The sequence below is a fragment of the Zeus faber genome (assembly GCF_960531495.2).
Source record: "Zeus faber genome assembly, chromosome: 22".
Classification (NCBI taxonomy): Eukaryota; Metazoa; Chordata; class Actinopteri; order Zeiformes; family Zeidae; genus Zeus; species Zeus faber.
Window position 1 is genome coordinate 5,340,699 of NC_137209.1, and position 20,419 is coordinate 5,361,117.

Consider the following 20,419-nt stretch of genomic DNA (forward strand, 5'->3'; position numbering starts at 1 on the left):
CCAAATCAATTAACAGAAAAAGAAAAGGGGTTTAGAAAACTGTATAGGATGTTACATATAAATGCATACATTTAGAAACTCAGAAATAAATCAAAAAATTTGTCCAAAGTCAGGCTGGTCGACCCATCGGACCTTCTAGTAGACCTTTCCCCGCCTAACACCAATATCCCTCAAAACCGCAAAAAAAGAAAACACCTGAGGTTCCAATGTATCCACCTCACCCTGTTACAGAAAACTTCAAAGAAAACAATATTAGATATTAATATGTCTTGCTAAAAATATCTAGTGTAGAATACAGAATATTCATCAATAATACAGGTTAAATTGTAATAAACAACAACAATATTGCAGGACACATATGAATGTATTGAACTGTTGCTTTTTAACACAAACAACTTTTAATGATATTTCACTTGACACCCCTGATCATGATGTCCTCATTCAGGGTCCGCCGTCCATTTTTGTTCTCCTTTTTTGAATGTCCATGTTTGAGTCAAACTCAAATACAGTATAATAATTTCACTTTTGCATTATACTTAAACATTATTCCAATATATTATTTACATTTTCCTTTTCCCCCCTTTGTCGATGCTTTTTCCCAGTCAAAAATAGTATTGAGTCTATGACGGAATCAGATATTCAGAATGGATATTTCTCTACTTGTGTTAGCTCCTTCCTAATCACTATTTCCTCCTCATCTTCACTGATGTCATTACCACCCAATAGTGGCATCTGAACACTTTGTCCCGGCATTACAACTCCTACCCATCTCAATATCATACCCATCTCAAAACAAAACAACACACACTCACAAACATCTCAAACCTGAACTACTATAGCTTCTAGTGGTCCTAATCGATCTTGCAACCAAGCATTAGCTGACCACCCAGCTCCTCCTGATGGCCCAAACGCATCCCTTATAAGTTTCAACGCATCTATGACATTGGTCATGTTATCAACGACATCAGGGATCAACGTTTAACAGGCCTCTCCGGTTAGATTTAAAGCCACGCAGAGGCCACCTTGTATGGCCAAAATATAATCAAGAGCCATATCGTGTTTCAGCAACGTCAATCGATGACTCCTCTGGGTGTTTGACAAATATTCAAAACCTCTCATGGTCTCATTTGCAAACCCTTGTAAGGTATATGTGATATTATCAATATGATCACCCAAGAATATAACCCCATACCATGGAAACAATCCAATAGCCCATTTTTCTCCGAAAGATATCCTCCAATGATAAGACTCCAAATTGTGAAATTGTGCCAATTCTCTTTTTTTCCTACTTTCGGAAGTCTTTGTAGAGTTACACTCTTCTAGCTCTTGTCCCTTCCGGATAACAAAAAGATCATAAGGAAGTTTCAACTGTGCCATATAGCAACATCCAATCCACCCATACAGCAGAAATAAGTATGCTTTATCACCACATACCCACCAAATATCTTTAAATGTTCCTATAGTCACTTGCCCAGTAAAGTTTGATTCTTTATGCTTAAAGCTTTACTTTGTCGAGGATGTGGTGCATGAAAGGTCACTGTATATGTGTCATCAACCGTCCTTTGTGCACTTTGTCCAAATTGCATCATGTAGCTTTCACATTCTGATATCCCCATAAACATACCATCTCCACCATAAGAATCATTTGAACAAAAACAAGCTCTACCTTTCGCAGGTGTCACTTCCATAGCATCAGGTATTGCTGTTCTAATATCTTCATACTTATCAAGAAGATTTAAATATGATAATTCTTTCAACCAGAAACACCTACGTCCAGGTATAAATAGATTGACCGACAGAGACATCCATATTTCATTCGCTGCTTGTTGTTTGAATAGAAGCCACGATAACGCATAACTTTGACATTCAGGCGTCAAAGGTTCCAATACTGTCTCTAGAATTGAAGGCCATGTGCCCGGAGCTGGAACTCTCACCACACACGGACAATTTGAATTAGTAGTCATTCTAACAGAGTGAGTTATCTGTTGGAACCACAAATTTCTCTTTGCCCACGGGTCTGCTATTTGCAGCACCGAGGAATCAAAGCCATATGCTTTCAACTGATTTTCTCGCTTCTGTTAAGCATGAAGATGTTCAGTCATGTCTTCTGATGTCCACTCAGGATCAAGAAAATCATTGACCCCATCTGACATCATCTGAACATGTCAATATAAATGCAATTGGAGTGGATTACTCATGGATCATATTTTACCACAATGCCATATGTTGAGCAAATTAGTAAGAACAAGATGAAAGATGACACAATAATATCACAAATATCAAATCTTGCCTCCCCCGAGGAAGTGGGTGTTTCCCATTGAGAAGTATTCTGCTCAGACATGAATAAATAACAAGAAGCAAATATTTTCCCGGAATCCTCTTGACAAGCTTCATTATTGGGAATACTCCTTGGTCTCTAGTTTGGCAACGATTCTCTCCAACTGTCTCTTTGGATCATAATAATTACACTTGTAGCCTCCTTGATCTTTAATCTGGGATCTACGTAGATAAAGACTACAGTCATCCTCTATCTTCAGCCTTCTTCAATCATTTAGTGGCACATACTTCTCTAGTGAGGATGTTCCCGACAAGTCACTTACCTTACCATGGTTATCTTCCCACTGGACTCGGAATTCCCCTTTTTCATTATTTTATTTTGTACACTGACATGGCAGCTGAACTGACCGCGTTTGTCTAACTCTTTTTCGGGTTGGCCTTGAACTCCTTGGTCCGACTGGGTCTGTGTTTTTTCCTGGAGAGGTACCTCAGCCCTCTGGAGTCTTTGATGACTCATACTTTCTCGAGTTAGATTCTGTTGTTTCTGGGACATGTTGTAAATCAATGTCACAAAAGTGTCTTTCTTGCTCAGGGACTGACAATTCATCCCTGGGATCATCAAAAGTGTGCTCAACATCATCATGCACACCCACATCATCGTCAATCCCTTCTTCTGGGTCTTGACGTTGGAGGTCCTCATGAACCTCTGCTGTGTCTGCAGCTTCTGTTGGCTCTCTTGAGCTTTCAACATCTCTGCTCTGTGATCGTGGTGCCTCTTCTTTTGGCGCAATGTGATAAATGGTACCATGTAGGAGAACCTTTAACCTGAACCGCAGTTCCTGTACTGCAAACAACTTCGAATGGTCCTTCGCGGCGTTCATTAAACCACTTCCTCCTAAACACCTTCACCAATACCTTGTCTCCAGGTTGCACCGCATTCCTCTTTGCTCATCAAGTCTCTCTAGCACCTCCTCTTGTTTTTGCCTGTCAGAGACATGTGTGTATTCTCTTATGCAGTGCAGCCATATAGTTAACATACACTCGCATTTCATCTTCTAAAAGCGCTAAACTTAGGCCCTTTCCACTTGTGCGCAAACAAGGTGTTGGCACCCGTCTACCCGTAGCCAACTCATGAGGTGTCAAGCGCAAAACACGGAGCCCATTTGAACGACACACCATCAATGCCAACGGAAGTTCCTCTACCCAATTCAGACCTGTGTTCTGACAGATTTTTCAGCACACCATTCATTTTTTCACAAACACCTTGACTTTGCGGATGATAAACAGCTCCTAGACGATGTTTAATTCCCAGTTTTTGCAGAATTAATTTTACTATTCTATCCACAAACTCTTTCCCGTTATCTGAGGATATGTGATCTGGGAGTCCCCACCTGCTTATGACCTCACGACACAAAAACTTGGCAACTGACTGAGCATCTTTACGCTTGGTTGGACATGCCTCAGGCCACCGTGAAAATCTTTCCACGATGACTAACGTGTATCTTTTACCTCCTACTGGTCTTATCATGTCAGTTTTAGCCTTGCGCATCTGGATTATTTGCTCATCCTTATCTTTGAAGAGATAGTTGCCCTCCTGTGTAATCACTGGGAGCTGGGGATAAACATCAGTGAACTTCATCTCCTTCTCAAAAGGTGGGGGCTTCTTTTTAGATACAGTATGTGAGAAGGGTGCGGTAATCTTCTCCATCAATTTTCTGTTTCCTTATCATTTTTCTTTATTTCTTGTCTACTTCATTCCCTTTTTTCTTTTGCAGCTTCGAACAATTTCTGTCCCTCCTTTTCGAACAGTTGCAGAATGCCAAGTTCTGTTTGTCTTTTCTCTGTGCGTCTCCTTCCCTTCTTACCTTTCTTTTGATTTACTTTATATGTGGACACAAGCACCTGCATTGTTTTAATCACATCCAGGTTAAGAGTTCCTTCAACTGGCCATGGTTGTTCAATGTCAGGCCAACGCTTGCTCCATTTTCCTAATATTTTTGCAATATTTTTTATAAGGGGATTATTCTTTCGCACTACATCAACAGGAGTGATTGCTTTTGTAATTTTAATATCCATTTTTTACATCATAATGACCCTCTTATTTTCTTTCAATGTAAATCGAATCAAATTATTTAAAATGTATTTATAAAGCACCGTGGTATTTTCTTAGTGCTTAGAGCTCAGATTGAGATGTTTTGGACACGTGTGTAGGAGAGATGAGTTACATTGGCAGAAGGATGCTGAGGATGGAGCTGCCAGGCAAGAGGAAAAGAGGAAGGCCAAAGAGAAGGTTTATGGATGTGGTGGGAAGGACATGCAGGTGGTTGGTGTAAGGGAGGAAGATGTGCAGAACAGAAGGTATTGGAGGCAGATGATTGGCTGTGGCAACCCCCTAACGAGAGAAGCCCAAAGAAGTAGTCGCCATAGTGTCACCTAAGGGTGACACACTTCATATGACACGGGCTGGAGTAGGCCTTTGATCAGCAGTGACAGGAGGAGCACAAATAATCAGTCACTTAAAGGTGCAGTGTGTAGAGTTTAGTGGCATTAACAGTAGCAGCGATGTTGCGATGACAGTGCAACATGGTGGAAGAGACGGTGGCCACAGACTCACGAAAGGTCCTCTCTAGAGCCAGTGTTAAGTTTGTCTGTTCTAGGCTACTGTAGAAGAAACACGGCAACATTTCTGTGAAACCTCTGATAGTTCAGGTTAAACAGTAAATACAACAACTGTCACTTAACCTAAGTTTATTGTATATGGTTTATATCAACTACGTAACACAGACTATTACTGTGAGGGTGTCACAAAGGCAGTTGCTGAGGGTGAAGTCATATGCATAGGTCACAAAGGCAGTTGCAATTGTTTCAGCAGTTGAACGTCTCAACTTAACTTGTAATTATGAGCTGCCCGACAACAGGGTCAACAGAAAGAAATGTTCCTGTTGTTAGAAAAGCAGATATGGGATTACAAGCAGTTATAGGGTTAGTTCAGTATTTTTCCATTACACCTTCCACTGCACCTTTAAACAAGATCACACTGGTCTGAACCGCATCAACGCACATCTTCGGCTGTTGATCACAAATGTAAAAAAAAAATTGTTTTTAATAAAATAAAAACACGGGGTGTAATCCCAAACGGGAGCTGCGTCATGCTGTGGAGTCTTGTTTTATTTTCTTCCGATAGAGGATGAAAACTAAACACTGCCCCGAGACTTCCAAGTCAACACTCAACAGCATCGTTGGTCCTAGTGAGCTGCGATCGTCACATTTACACAGAAAACCAAACCACCAACAGCTTGCTCCGCCTTCCTCCGCCTCGGCATGTGAGGGGACCTCCCAAAAAGGAGCCGGCCTTTGGAATGGTTCCCCCGCCTCCCCCTCCTCACTCACAACAACATTCAGGAATCAGAATAGACTTTAAAGTGGCAATCTCGAAAAGCGGTAATTTTCCACAAAATAAGAGGTTGTCAGTGCACATAAACTAATTAAATGCAAGGTGGGAAAGTGGCCACAGACACCCGGTTCCTAATACTCACAATACTGCAAATTAAAAGGTTTTCTTTCATCAGTGGGCCATTGGCTCAGTTACCTTAATCAGCGATAGTGACTTAAGAGACATTTATTCAAATGAAAATCTTTGAGACACTTAAAAGAAGGAAAAAAAAACTCCAACAGCAATAAAAAGCAGAGGGAGGAAAATGCAACAGAACTTTGAGGGGGGATCTTCGCTCTTCTCGGATCTCTCCTCAGCCCCACCCCTCGCAGACCTCACAAGTGCAAGTGTTTGTTTGATTCCCCACCCCCAAAAAAAAGAAAAGAAAAAAGAATGCCGTATGCGTGTGGCCATGTGTGGGGCTTTTGTGTGAGTGTGTTTGTGTGTCTTTGCGAATGTCCTTGAGTCTCTGTGGTGACGCCTCACGAGGTGCTGGTGATGGGTTTGTACTTCTTGAGGCGCGTCCACTGCCCTGTGGAATAGTTCATTTCGAACACGGTGTCCACCAGCATGGTGGTGCTGCCCGTGCCGTCGGCCTTGGGCAGGACCTCGGTGTGCTCGCTCAGCTTGATCTGGATGATGTCGCCTTGCTCCGGACACGGGTTCTCTGAGCGGGGGAGGGGAAGAGGGAGAGGTCAGGTTCACAGGTTCTCTTCAAGAGACGTCCTTTTAATGAATTCATATTAAAAAGAGCCTCTCCGCTCACATGGCTCTTTTCACTTATTTCTGTTCATTTCGTATGCCTCTTCTCAGGAGAAACTCTCCTGCGAGTTTTGTCGCCCCTGTTAGGGCGGTACCACGTGCACCGCCCTCTACCTTGCCGCCTTCAGAATGTCTGACGTCAAAGTCTAATCAGCCTAAACACTTCACAGAGGAATTGAATTAATTTAAGCCATTTAATCATATTATTCATATTGGATAAAATAAATCAAGGCCAAATTTTGGGCAACTTTGCCAAACCTTGTTAATTAAATAAGATCAGAGCATATGATGCAGAGAAATTTAAGGTGTTAATCCCGATAGCTGTATTTATCCAGCTTGTTGTCATGACGATAACATCCAGGACTCCATAGAAGATATAAGAAAATAATTTGCTGAGGAACAATCGCGGCTTCATGGTCTTAAATGATGACCCCAAATCTGAAAATGAGTATTATATTCACTCGGGATGTACCTAATGACTAATTTCCCGGAAGTTTAAAGTTAGACTAGTCTAAATGTAAGAATACACTGAAAATAATTGAGCACAATTCAATCTATAAGGTTAAACATTGTTCAAAAATATTAATATTAGGTATATTATGAGATTTAGACATTTGAAACCGACATTCTTCCAACAACCAAATAATCGAAATAGTACTGAATTGTGGAGTTAGACCATTTTTGGGGCTCCCATTTTTTAAGGCGGGCCTAAATCATGACTCAATGACGTATACAAGTTCATACGTTGCGTGGCCCCGCCCTAACATTATATAAACACCAGGTCGGATCGTCGGAAATGGAGCATCAGTGGTGAAATAATCCAAGCCAACAGCCCAGAGTTCATATAAAAACCTGGAGTAAAAGGGTCTCCTCAGGGAGACGGTGAACTCATGCCAATCCCGTGGGTTTTTCATCCCCCCCCCCCCCAATTCACATTTGGCTGGGTGGTTACAACACATTGTTTTTATTTTCACTTTACAGGCGCTTGCAGTGCATTTTGCTGTCAGTTAGGTTTTTCTTCCCATCCTGTTTTTCATTGATTTAATTTATTTTAATTGTATTATTCTACTTTGTAAATACATTGTGCTTTGCATTTATTGTTATTATTTGATGTCATGTATGAAAGGTGCTATACAAATAAAGATTATTATTCCATGACATTACGAAATGCCAGGTTTTCCAGGACGCGTGGGATCCCTGAAATGTCTCTGCTCTGCTTCTGGTGTCGATCGAAACCACCAGCAAGAACATGAACTCAATAAACGATATTTCAGCCATATTCAACTCAAAGCGAGTCTTGTCCGGCACCAAAGGGAGATGCACAATGTTAGATTACATCTAGAAAGGTGCTGAGCAGTGTTATAGAAGGGATAAATCATTTTTAAAAAGGGGTGTATTTTTGATCGGGCGGCCTGGAGGGACAGCTTGTGGTACCTCTGGATCCAGCCATGAAGCCCAGGATGAGAGCCTTCTCTGGTCTGGTCACCTTGTTGGCCGTCTTAAACATCTCCTGCGCGGCGTACATCTGGTCTCTCTGGGGAGCAGATCACACAAACAGGTCATTACGGGGCATACAACTCACATTGTTTCCACTCTGTACTCCATTTCCTGTCATTTGTGGTATTATCCTTAACTACTTTTTAGTTTTACAGCTCCAAAGATCACCATTTCACTGGTGGGACCATAGAGGACCATGTCATCTAATCAAATTCACAAAGGAATTTTCTCAAGGTTCTGGACAAATGACAAAATTCCCCTGCAAAACAAACCAAAAATAAAAGATGTCGGCATAGTATTTATAACCTCTCCCAGAGCATACACACATGTAAGTACGCACATGTATATGTTTAACAGTAGAACTAATACTACTGTTGTGGTTTAATTCGTAACCTGCTATGGTTAAATTTAGTCACCAAACATGAAAACCCACAATATGTTATAACTTAAATCGATGCAAGAACATCCAAACTTAACAACTTAACCCAGTTTCGGCTATGAAGGCTGTGATTGGCTGGCTGAGAAGCGACATCAGAGGACAGCTAAACAAAGAAACAAGACTACAATTGGCTCAAAACACATCTCTGATTATTTTCGGACACAAAAAGAGGCGAGATATGTAAACGAGCAAACGCCCCGCCATGACTATAAAGATAGGAGAACAACGGAAGAGATCAGCTCGGGTTTCGCGAAACCCACTCCCGAGTTTTGTCCCTTTTTTGATACACAATAAAACTTGTACGCATCAGCCTGTGTTCTGTTCCATTCCTTCCAAGTTTGAAGGTCGGAGTAAGATAAGATCGCCTGGCTGGGACCCAGAGTTTTTTAAAGAGCCTGAGGCGCTCTCCTTCAAGGGCCACGGTCGTGAATCTTTTCGACCGCAATGAATCACACACTTCGGCCCGAATCTTTGAAGCGACAACACCACCCATACAAGGATTTACCCGCGTACGGATACGGGGTCATTGAAATGTCGGCTTTGAGGCCTCCACCCACCGTGAGCGAGAGGCCCTTATCGGGCTGGGGCTGCGGCGCCGCGGGGGCGGGTGTGGGCGGGGGCGTCTGGGGTGTGCCGGGCGAGGCGGGGCTGGCCGGGGTGCCTGCGTTGCACGCGGGCGTCCTCTGCTTGTACCGACCCGGTAAGGAGGTGGCGCCCGCCACCGCCGCCGACTCCTCCGGCTGGGCAGCCGACTGCAGCGCATCCCGGCCAGATCCACCCCCGTTCGCTGAGGGGGAATAAAAATATATAAAAGATGGGGGAAAAAAAATTGCTTTTAAAGAGAGACGCGGCTAATTCAGCCTGAATTTAAGATAAGACAAACCTTTATTAGTCCCACAACGGGGAAATTTACATTGTTACAAGCAGCAAAAAGGGCAGAGCAGGAAATAGAACATATAAGGGTAAGCACTATAAACAATATAAATATAAAGAAAAAAACACCATAAATAAGAATCCGAGTACTACTGTTTTTCTATTATTACATAGTCATGACGTAGTTTAAACTAATGATGTGACCTAAAATTCCTCGCAATACGCATACTTTACATTGTCAAGTATGTCTAACTGAGCAACGAAGATGGATAAAAAACCTCTAACCTAAAAAATGTATATAATATGAGGGCCTGAAACAAGGCTTTTTTTTTCCCCATTCATTTTAATGCGTTATCTATAATCATAAAAAAAAAAAATCTTTGTTACACATTTTTAAATCCATGTTTATTTTTATTCGTTTCATATTCTGAAAAAATGAAGTACCTGGCTGTGCCTCTGAGCTGGGAATGTAGGAGGACGAGGGCACCATGCTGGGCGTGGCCGGCAGGTAGCTGGTTGACGGGAGGGCGCTCTCGCTGTTCAGCGCTCCGAGTTTCTGCAACACAAAGATGAGCCGCTGAGGTTCAGCCAAACAGAGCGAAAGTGACCAAATCAAGGAGGTAGAAGGACAGAGAGTTGCTGAGCCTACCTGCGCAGAGGCAAGACCCGCGGCGTAGTGCTCGCGTGGCGTTCTCCGCCACGGCTTCTTCTTTGGCCGCTTTCTCGCCGACCTCCGTGTCTGAGACCAAAGAAGCAGAAAGACAATGTAACCCCACGCTCTCCTCCACTGAGGTCATAACCATCAGTAAAAGAGAAGTACGGTTTGACAACACCGCATCTGGAAGGGAATTACCCAACGTCTTTCTTCTCTTTGCTTCCCTGCCTGCACCGACCATATCCAGCTCTGAGATGTCTAACAGCTGAAAGCAAAACAACCACAACGACTTCAGACATTGTTTTTAACAACACTAACAACGCGCGCGAGCCGAGTTCGATTTGCACAACCGCTCAAAAAGAGCGAACTTGAGATGCAAATGTTACTCCTAAATAAAACGACCGCATAGAAGCAGCAGGCTCCACTGACTTTCTGGCGCCTCGGGAGCCTTTTTTTTTTTTTTTCTCCTCTCCTCTCTGTCGACGTGCGCTCTACACGAAATCTGCTCGTACGGTGGGAACGAATTCGAGTAAAAACTTGTGGAGTCCCGATGTTGCGGGGTTCACACTGGGTGCACGCGGTGCGAGCGGAGATCTGGGTGATGAGAACGATATGAGCCATTGTCTTCTCATCGTCACACTACGACTCGTGAACCACATTGCCACCATAACGATAATGGTGAAATCCTCCCCGCGCTGATAAGGATGGCTGGTCCTCTTGGTTGGGAATTGAAATGGGAGTGGAAGACGCGGTCCACCCAGCTGCTCTTGAATCTTGCTGGATTGTTGACCTTCGATTGCGTTTCCTGGAGGGATGTGATATCTGGACGAAGAGATTTTAAGAAGGCAAATCACTTGCTTGTTTTTCGCGCTTACGTTCCGGCGCGTTACCTAAATGAACCTGATCGATAACCCATGGGACAGTGATAGATTTCACGTGTAACAGGCTGCAGTTCACATTGGATTGTAGCACTGACTGAGTTGCGTGCGGGGGAAATACAATCAGTGAGTAAACAACACAAAAACAGATGAGAACCAAACGCCCCTGGAGCCCTGAGCACCTCGAGCCCTAACACTAACATGTACCTCACCGGTTACTAACTTTTCAAAGAACTCCTTACGGGTGACTCTCTCACACACACACACACACACACACACACACACACACACACACTAAGGAATAGTGGAAGGAAAGAAAGAGGGACCTGCTCTGCTCATCTCAAAGTCACCGTCCAAAATAATATAAACACTCAATGTGCAAAAGTCCACCTCCGAGTAAAAACAAAGTCATCTGGAAAAGCAAACATATGTCAGTTGTGAGTGTCCATTGGTCATTTTCTCCAAAAAAAAAAAAAAAAATGAATGATCAAATTTCAAATCGATCGTGGCGCGCTGCTGTATAAGCAGGTCGCCACATCGGGATGGGGCATATGCCGAAGCGTTCCCCACCCACCCCGCGGTGCCGCGGTGCCGCGATGCCGCGATCGAGCCCTCGCGAATCCCGGAGCATCCGCGCGGTCGCACGGAGGGTCAGGCCGGTACGTCGCCCAAGCCCTCCTCCGCGTCGACAGGTCCTGCGGGTCTGCCCGGACTCCGGGTGAGCGTCACGTCTGGCCCGCACGGCTCGGTGACTTGAGACCCCGGTGCTCTGACCTGGACCTTCCAGCTCAACCACCAGGGTCGTGGACTTTCTGCTGTAGCTCGCCCGACTGCGACGCTTGCGCGGAGTCGATCTTCGCGAACACACGTTTCCCCCGACTCCTCGGCGGCCGCCTCGGGGTCCTCTACGCTGGCGCTCGACGTCCCCGCGGCTTCCTCCTCCGAGTCCAGGCCGCAGCCCGCCGGACGGGGCGGCGTCAGCGGCGACCTGGAATTGGTTTAACGTGGAATTTGGGTGGGTGCGACGTAATGGGTTTGGGCTTGGGTTTGGGCGGCGTTGCACAACTCGGGGAGCGGATCCTCTGTAAACTACGTTTGGTATTTTGAACATAACGATCACTTTGAACCAGGAGTTGACAAGTTAAACGTCCATAATATAAACCTGGTGAAATGAACAGTGTCACTGGTTCCAGTCATTTTTACAGCTTTGTTTTCATTCAAAGGGGAGCAACGTAGACCCTTGTTACAGGTTGTTAGATGGTTAAGTTTAGGTATAATGTTATAGATGGTTAAGTTGAGGTATAATGTTATAGATGGTTAAGTTTAGGTATAATGTTATAGATGGTTAAGTTTAGGTATAATGTTAGATGGTTAAGTTTAGGTATAATGTTATAGATGGTTAAGTTTAGGTATAATGTTATAGATGGTTAAGTTTAGGTATAATGTTATAGATGGTTAAGTTTAGGTATAATGTTAGATGGTTAAGTTTAGGTATAATGTTATAGATGGTTAAGTTTAGGTATAATGTTATAGATGGTTAAGTTTAGGTATAATGTTAGATGGTTAAGTTTAGGTTTAATGTTATAGATGGTTAAGTTTAGGTATAATGTTATAGATGGTTAAGTTTAGGTATAATGTTAGATGGTTAAGTTTAGGTATAATGTTATAGATGGTTAAGTTTAGGTATAATGTTATAGATGGTTAAGTTTAGGTATAATGTTAGAGATGGTTAAGTTTAGGTATAATGTTATAGATGGTTAAGTTTAGGTATAATGTTATAGATGGTTAAGTTTAGGTATAATGTTAGATGGTTAAGTTTAGGTATAATGTTAGATGGTTAAGTTTAGGTATAATGTTATAGATGGTTAAGTTTAGGTATAATGTTATAGATGGTTAAGTTTAGGTATAATGTTAGATGGTTAAGTTTAGGTATAATGTTATAGATGGTTAAGTTTAGGTAAAATGTTAGATGGTTAAGTTTAGGTATAATGTTAGATGGTTAAGTTTAGGTATAATGTTAGATGGTTAAGTTTAGGTATAATGTTAGATGGTTAAGTTTAGGTATAATGTTATAGATGGTTAAGTTTAGGTATAATGTTAGAGATGGTTAAGTTTAGGTATAATGTTAGATGGTTAAGTTTAGGTATAATGTTATAGATGGTTAAGTTTAGGTATAATGTTAGATGGTTAAGTTTAGGTATCATGTTATAGATGGTTAAGTTTAGGTATAATGTTATAGATGGTTAAGTTTAGGTATAATGTTAGATGGCTAAGTTTAGGTATAATGTTAGATGGTTAAGTTTAGGTATAATGTTATAGATGGTTAAGTTTAGGTATAATGTTATAGATGGTTAAGTTTAGGTATAATGTTAGAGATGGTTAAGTTTAGGTATAATGTTATAGATGGTTAAGTTTAGGTATAATGTTAGATGGTTAAGTTTAGGTATAATGTTATAGATGGTTAAGTTTAGGTATAATGTTAGATGGTTAAGTTTAGGTATAATGTTATAGATGGTTAAGTTTAGGTATAATGTTAGATGGTTAAGTTTAGGTATCATGTTATAGATGGTTAAGTTTAGGTATAATGTTATAGATGGTTAAGTTTAGGTATAATGTTAGATGGTTAAGTTTAGGTATAATGTTAGATGGTTAAGTTTAGGTATAATGTTAGATGGTTAAGTTTAGGTATAATGTTAGAGATGGTTAAGTTTAGGTATAATGTTATAGATGGTTAAGTTTAGGTATAATGTTAGATGGTTAAGTTTAGGTATAATGTTATAGATGGTTAAGTTTAGGTATAATGTTAGATGGTTAAGTTTAGGTATCATGTTATAGATGGTTAAGTTTAGGTATAATGTTATAGATGGTTAAGTTTAGGTATAATGTTAGATGGTTAAGTTTAGGTATAATGTGAGATGGTTAAGTTTAGGTATAATGTTATAGATGGTTAAGTTTAGGTATAATGTTATAGATGGTTAAGTTTAGGTATAATGTTATAGATGGTTAAGTTTAGGTATAATGTTAGATGGTTAAGTTTAGGTATAATGTTATAGATGGTTAAGTTTAGGTATAATGTTATAGATGGTTAAGTTTTGGTATAATGTTAGATGGTTAAGTTTAGGTATAATGTTATAGATGGTTAAGTTTAGGTATAATGTTAGATGGTTAAGTTTAGGTATAATGTTATAGATGGTTAAGTTTCGGTATAATGTTATAGATGGTTAAGTTTAGGTATAATGTTAGATGGTTAAGTTTAGGTATAATGTTAGATGGTTAAGTTTAGGTATAATGTTATAGATGGTTAAGTTTAGGTATAATGTTATAGATGGTTAAGTTTAGGTATAATGTTAGATGGTTAAGTTTAGGTATAATGTTAGATGGTTAAGTTTAGGTATAATGTTATAGATGGTATAGTTTGGGTATAATGTTAGAGATGGTTAAGTTTAGGTATAATGTTAGATGGTTAAGTTTAGGTATAATGTTAGATGGTTAAGTTTAGGTATAATGTTAGATGGTTAAGTTTAGGTATAATGTTAGATGGTTAAGTTTAGGTATAATGTTATAGATGGTTAAGTTTGGGTATAATGTTAGAGATGGTTAAGTTTAGGTATAATGTTAGATGGTTAAGTTTAGGTATAATGTTAGATGGTTAAGTTTAGGTATAATGTTAGATGGTTAAGTTTAGGTATAATGTTATAGATGGTTAAGTTTAGGTATAATGTTAGAGATGGTTAAGTTTAGGTATAATGTTAGATGGTTAAGTTTAGGTATAATGTTAGATGGTTAAGTTTAGGTATAATGTTAGATGGTTAAGTTTAGGTATAATGTTATAGATGGTTAAGTTTAGGTATAATGTTAGATGGTTAAGTTTAGGTATAATGTTATAGATGGTTAAGTTTAGGTATAATGTTAGATGGTTAAGTTTAGGTATAATGTTAGATGGTTAAGTTTAGGTATAATGTTAGATGGTTTAGTTTTGGTATAATGTTAGATGGTTAAGTTTAGGTATAATGTTATAGATGGTTAAGTTTCGGTATAATGTTATAGATGGTTAAGTTTCGGTATAATGTTAGATGGTTAAGTTTAGGTATAATGTTAGATGGTTAAGTTTAGGTATAATGTTATAGATGGTTAAGTTTCGGTATAATGTTATAGATGGTTAAGTTTAGGTATAATGTTATAGATGGTTAAGTTTAGGTATAATGTTATAGATGGTTAAGTTTAGGTATAATGTTAGATGGTTAAGTTTAGGTATAATGTTAGATGGTTAAGTTTAGGTATAATGTTATAGATGGTTAAGTTTAGGTATAATGTTAGATGGTTAAGTTTAGGTATAATGTTATAGATGGTTAAGTTTAGGTATAATGTTATAGATGGTTAAGTTTAGGTATAATGTTATAGATGGTTAAGTTTAGGTATAATGTTAGATGGTTAAGTTTAGGTATAATGTTATAGATGGTTAAGTTTAGGTATAATGTTATAGATGGTTAAGTTTTGGTATAATGTTAGATGGTTAAGTTTAGGTATAATGTTATAGATGGTTAAGTTTCGGTATAATGTTATAGATGGTTAAGTTTCGGTATAATGTTAGATGGTTAAGTTTAGGTATAATGTTAGATGGTTAAGTTTAGGTATAATGTTATAGATGGTTAAGTTTCGGTATAATGTTATAGATGGTTAAGTTTAGGTATAATGTTAGATGGTTAAGTTTAGGTATAATGTTAGATGGTTAAGTTTAGGTATAATGTTATAGATGGTTAAGTTTAGGTATAATGTTAGAGATGGTTAAGTTTAGGTATAATGTTAGATGGTTAAGTTTAGGTATAATGTTATAGATGGTTAAGTTTAGGTATAATGTTAGATGGTTAAGTTTAGGTATAATGTTAGATGGTTAAGTTTAGGTATAATGTTAGATGGTTAAGTTTAGGTATAATGTTATAGATGGTTAAGTTTAGGTATAATGTTAGAGATGGTTAAGTTTAGGTATAATGTTAGATGGTTAAGTTTAGGTATAATGTTATAGATGGTTAAGTTTAGGTATAATGTTAGAGATGGTTAAGTTTAGGTATAATGTTATAGATGGTTAAGTTTAGGTATAATGTTAGATGGTTAAGTTTAGGTATAATGTTAGATGGTTAAGTTTAGGTATAATGTTATAGATGGTTAAGTTTAGGTATAATGTTAGATGGTTAAGTTTAGGTATAATGTTAGAGATGGTTAAGTTTAGGTATAATGTTATAGATGGTTAAGTTTAGGTATAATGTTAGAGATGGTTAAGTTTAGGTATAATGTTAGATGGTTAAGTTTAGGTATAATGTTAGATGGTTAAGTTTAGGTATAATGTTAGATGGTTAAGTTTAGGTATAATGTTAGATGGTTAAGTTTAGGTATAATGTTATAGATGGTTAAGTTTAGGTATAATGTTAGATGGTTAAGTTTAGGTATAATGTTAGAGATGGTTAAGTTTAGGTATAATGTTAGATGGTTAAGTTTAGGTATAATGTTATAGATGGTTAAGTTTAGGTATAATGTTATAGATGGTTAAGTTTAGGTATAATGTTAGATGGTTAAGTTTAGGTATAATGTTAGATGGTTAAGTTTAGGTATAATGTTAGATGGTTAAGTTTAGGTATAATGTTATAGATGGTTAAGTTAAGGTATAATGTTAGAGATGGTTAAGTTTAGGTATAATGTTAGATGGTTAAGTTTAGGTATAATGTTATAGATGGTTAAGTTTAGGTATAATGTTAGAGATGGTTAAGTTTAGGTATAATGTTAGATGGTTAAGTTTAGGTATAATGTTAGAGATGGTTAAGTTTAGGTATAATGTTAGATGGTTAAGTTTAGGTATAATGTTATAGATGGTTAAGTTTAGGTATAATGTTAGAGATGGTTAAGTTTAGGTATAATGTTATAGATGGTTAAGTTTAGGTATAATGTTAGATGGTTAAGTTTAGGTATAATGTTAGATGGTTAAGTTTAGGTATAATGTTATAGATGGTTAAGTTTAGGTATAATGTTAGATGGTTAAGTTTAGGTATAATGTTAGAGATGGTTAAGTTTAGGTATAATGTTATAGATGGTTAAGTTTAGGTATAATGTTAGATGGTTAAGTTTAGGTATAATGTTAGATGGTTAAGTTTAGGTATAATGTTATAGATGGTTAAGTTTAGGTATAAAGTTAGATGGTTAAGTTTAGGTATAATGTTAGATGGTTAAGTTTAGGTATAATGTTAGATGGTTAAGTTTAGGTATAATGTTAGATGGTTAAGTTTAGGTATAATGTTAGATGGCTAAGTTTAGGTATAATGTTATAGATGGTTAAGTTTAGGTATAATGTTACATGGTTAAGTTTAGGTATAATGTTATAGATGGTTAAGTTTAGGTATAATGTTATAGATGGTTAAGTTTAGGTATAATGTTATAGATGGTTAAGTTTAGGTATAATGTTAGATGGTTAAGTTTTGGTATAATGGTAAATGGTTACGTTTGAGCATTATAAGCATTTCGGGAGCGACTGGGTGCTGCTCTATCCCCCACATCCAAACGTGGCACCCAAACACCACCATTCTCTCTTTAGACCCTTTGACTACACAGGTCAGCGACACTACACTTGTCACATTGTCCCCTGTTGCGCTTGCAGATGTGACACAATCGCTGAAATCTGCACCATTTCACCGAGAAGAAGTACTGGACCAAATATGCAAACATTGTATTAGAGTTGTACACTTAAGATTGTAAATTGTCTCTTGTGGCAGTTTTCGCCACCCAAGTGGCATGCACAGGGACCTCCGGCACAGAAACACAAACGACAGTGGGTTGTTAACACCAGTTTATTGTCGAGATGAGGCTAGGTGGAATTAACCAGGTGCCGATGGAACATGTCATGACACAAACTCCTAGCTGAGTCAGTGTGTGGATGGTTTTTTTTTTAACCGCCTGCTAGTTAGCCCAACCAACAAGCATCAGGTGTAGCTGCTCAACCCATCCACACACCACATACCCCCAACACCAAACTGAGGCATTCTTCCTGGCCGAAATAGTTTGAAACGGACTCTGACACAGGGTGGCTATAGCTAAAACGACAGACTCTGACCCAGGGTTCCTATACCTAAAATCATAAAGACACCGGACTGTGAAACAGGGTTCCCATACTTTATACAAACAAATGTTTCAAAGAAAATGAATAAGTCTCCTTCCAGAGGACCTGAGTTCCCTGGAGCAGCAAAGTCGACCGGCCTCCTTCAACCAGGGCAACGACAGACTGCAACCCCCTCCCTTCCAGAGTGTGGGGCCTCAGGCTGCTACGCTGGCTGCTGACGGCGTGGCCGGACTTCGCTGTTGCGGGGGCTGCTTGGAGGGGTAGCCTGGCTGCTGGATGGTCCCGGCTCCAGGGTGGAGAAGCTAGCGGCCAGGGGTTACCTGTGGTGGTTGCTGCACCACTTCTCCCCCGGTCCTCAGCCTGACCCCCCCAGGTGTTGCTGTTTCCAGTCTGGAGAGGGTTGGGCTGGCTGCAGCGATGCCTGCTGGGCAGAGAAGCTAGCTGCCAGCAGTTACCTACGGCGGTTGCTGCACCGCTTTTCCCCGGACCCCTAGGTGCTGCTGCTGCCAGTCCGGAGAGGGTTGGTGCTGGGCCGCCCGTTGAACCACTGGTGGCTCCAGGGTGTCTTCAGGCAGCCCTTCTGTGTCCCTCCCCCATGCCGGAGAGTCCCTGTTCAGGTGCCAGTGTGGAAGTTTCTCCACCATACGCCACCAAAGTGGCGTTTTCAGGGCCCTCCGGCACAGAGACACAGACGACGGGGGGTTGATAACACCAGTTTATGGTAGAGCGAAGGCTAAGGTGGAATTAACCAGGAGCAGCCTATCCTGAGTGGGTGTGGATGGGGTTTTTAAACCTGCTGCTCGACCAAACGAGAGTCAGATGTAGCTGCTCAACCCCTGCACACACCTTATCTATGCATTTCATCACTTTCTTTATTTCTATATATTTTTTTATTCTTTAATGGTTCTAAGATGGTACCACTTCACCCGGCCGTCTACCTCCACAGGTATAATCAACATCCTTGGCCTGCCGGTGACCCAGTGCCCACTGGGGCTGAGTGAGGAGGGACTTCCCATGGGGGTGCAGGTGGTGGCCGCCCGCCCCTCGCTGTGGCGCTTTACCTGGAGGACACCTTCGGAGGCTGGAGGGACCCCGGGGCCACCTGAAACCACACACATCAGCATTTTGGTTATCGGTCGGCAGTACATGCAGTAACCAAACTCTAACCAAATTGAGCGAGGCGGAGTAAGACATTTATCCAAATACATACTCAAATAATCACAACCATAGCACTTCAGGACTCAAGACTGGAGTTGGATAGTTTGTAGATGTATCTACATTTGTGTAATCAATGTTCACCAAATGTTACAATCAGATATTTGTTCTTTGATAAAATGCTCGAGATGTTAATCAATATATTATCATTTAGCGTGTCTTTAGCGGCAGGCACTCTGGTTTTGATGGGCACAAGCTTCGATACATGATTACTTTTTAAAATTTGGTTTTAAACTCCAATTAGGTCCTTGTGGCACTCGTCATACGCTGGTATTAATCTGGCTTCTTTAATAAAAGCAAAATAAAAGTTGGCAGTTAATCCCCCCTCCGATTTGATTATTTCAGTGTTAGGTTGGTTTGGAAAGCCAGCTAAGAGGTAAATCTCATCAAGAATCCGGTCCGACCCCTTTAAGAAAAGCCCCCCTCCAGTGTTTTGAGCCATTTTGCGTTTTCTACAACTTTCTGCAGCAATACGTGGATTCCAGAGTCACTGCTGTACGCTTTAGACAGAACGTGGATTTTTAATCACTAAAAAGTCCAACTTCTAAGCTTTAGTAAGAACGATACTTGGAAAAAAAAAAAAAGAGCAGATTACCCAAGCTGGCACAACAACTCACTGAAGTGAAATCATTTGTCATAACTAAAGCCTTTCGACAAGTCTATTGAGCGAGTCTAAAGTCCTCAACGAGACTCCCAACTGAGTCACCGTGTTCAACGCTCCGTTATTGATGGTCTCTGGCAGCCCCCGTTGGTGAGAATCTGCTTTGTTTAGCTCTGGTTACCTTAGTGTTGCCTAAGCGTTAGATAGACACTTGGCACGGGCAAGAGCTGGAGTAGGCCTTTGATCAGCAGTGACAGGAGGAGCACAAATAATCAGTCACTTAAAAGGTGCAGTGTGTAGAGTTTAGTGGCATTAACAGTAGCAGCGATGTTGGACATGTTGTTGAACCTGGTGGAAGAGACGGTGGCCACAGACTCACAAAAGGTCCCCTCGAGAGCCAGTGTTAGGTTTGTCTGTTTTGGGCTACTGCTGAAGAAACACAGCAACATTTTTGTGAAACCTCTGTAGCCGTTCCCAATGTAGATAAAAACGGCTCATTCTGAGGTAACGAAACGATTCTTATTTTCATGGGATTATACAGTAATTAAAACATACTTATGACTATTATATACTGTTTCTGCCTCGTCTGTTCCATAAACTCTACACACTGCACCTTTAAACAAGATCACACTGGTCTGAACCTCATCAACGCACATCTTCGGCTGGTCATCACAAATGTAGAAAAAC

The 20,419-nt window shown here is 40.2% G+C and overlaps 1 pseudogene across 1 annotated transcript; it reads right to left on the minus strand.

Annotated features, from left to right (window-relative positions):
• Positions 1-6,112: 6,112 nt before the first annotated feature.
• LOC307247074 (negative elongation factor A-like) lies at positions 6,113-20,388 on the minus strand (annotated as a pseudogene). The gene is made up of 9 exons: positions 20,346-20,388; positions 18,835-19,018; positions 11,679-11,802; positions 10,135-10,201; positions 9,931-10,020; positions 9,726-9,837; positions 8,966-9,195; positions 7,907-8,006; positions 6,113-6,377 (listed from the first exon to the last, which is right to left on the minus strand). The product of its transcript is annotated as a negative elongation factor A-like (transcript).
• Between the last annotated feature and the right edge of the window lie 31 nt (positions 20,389-20,419).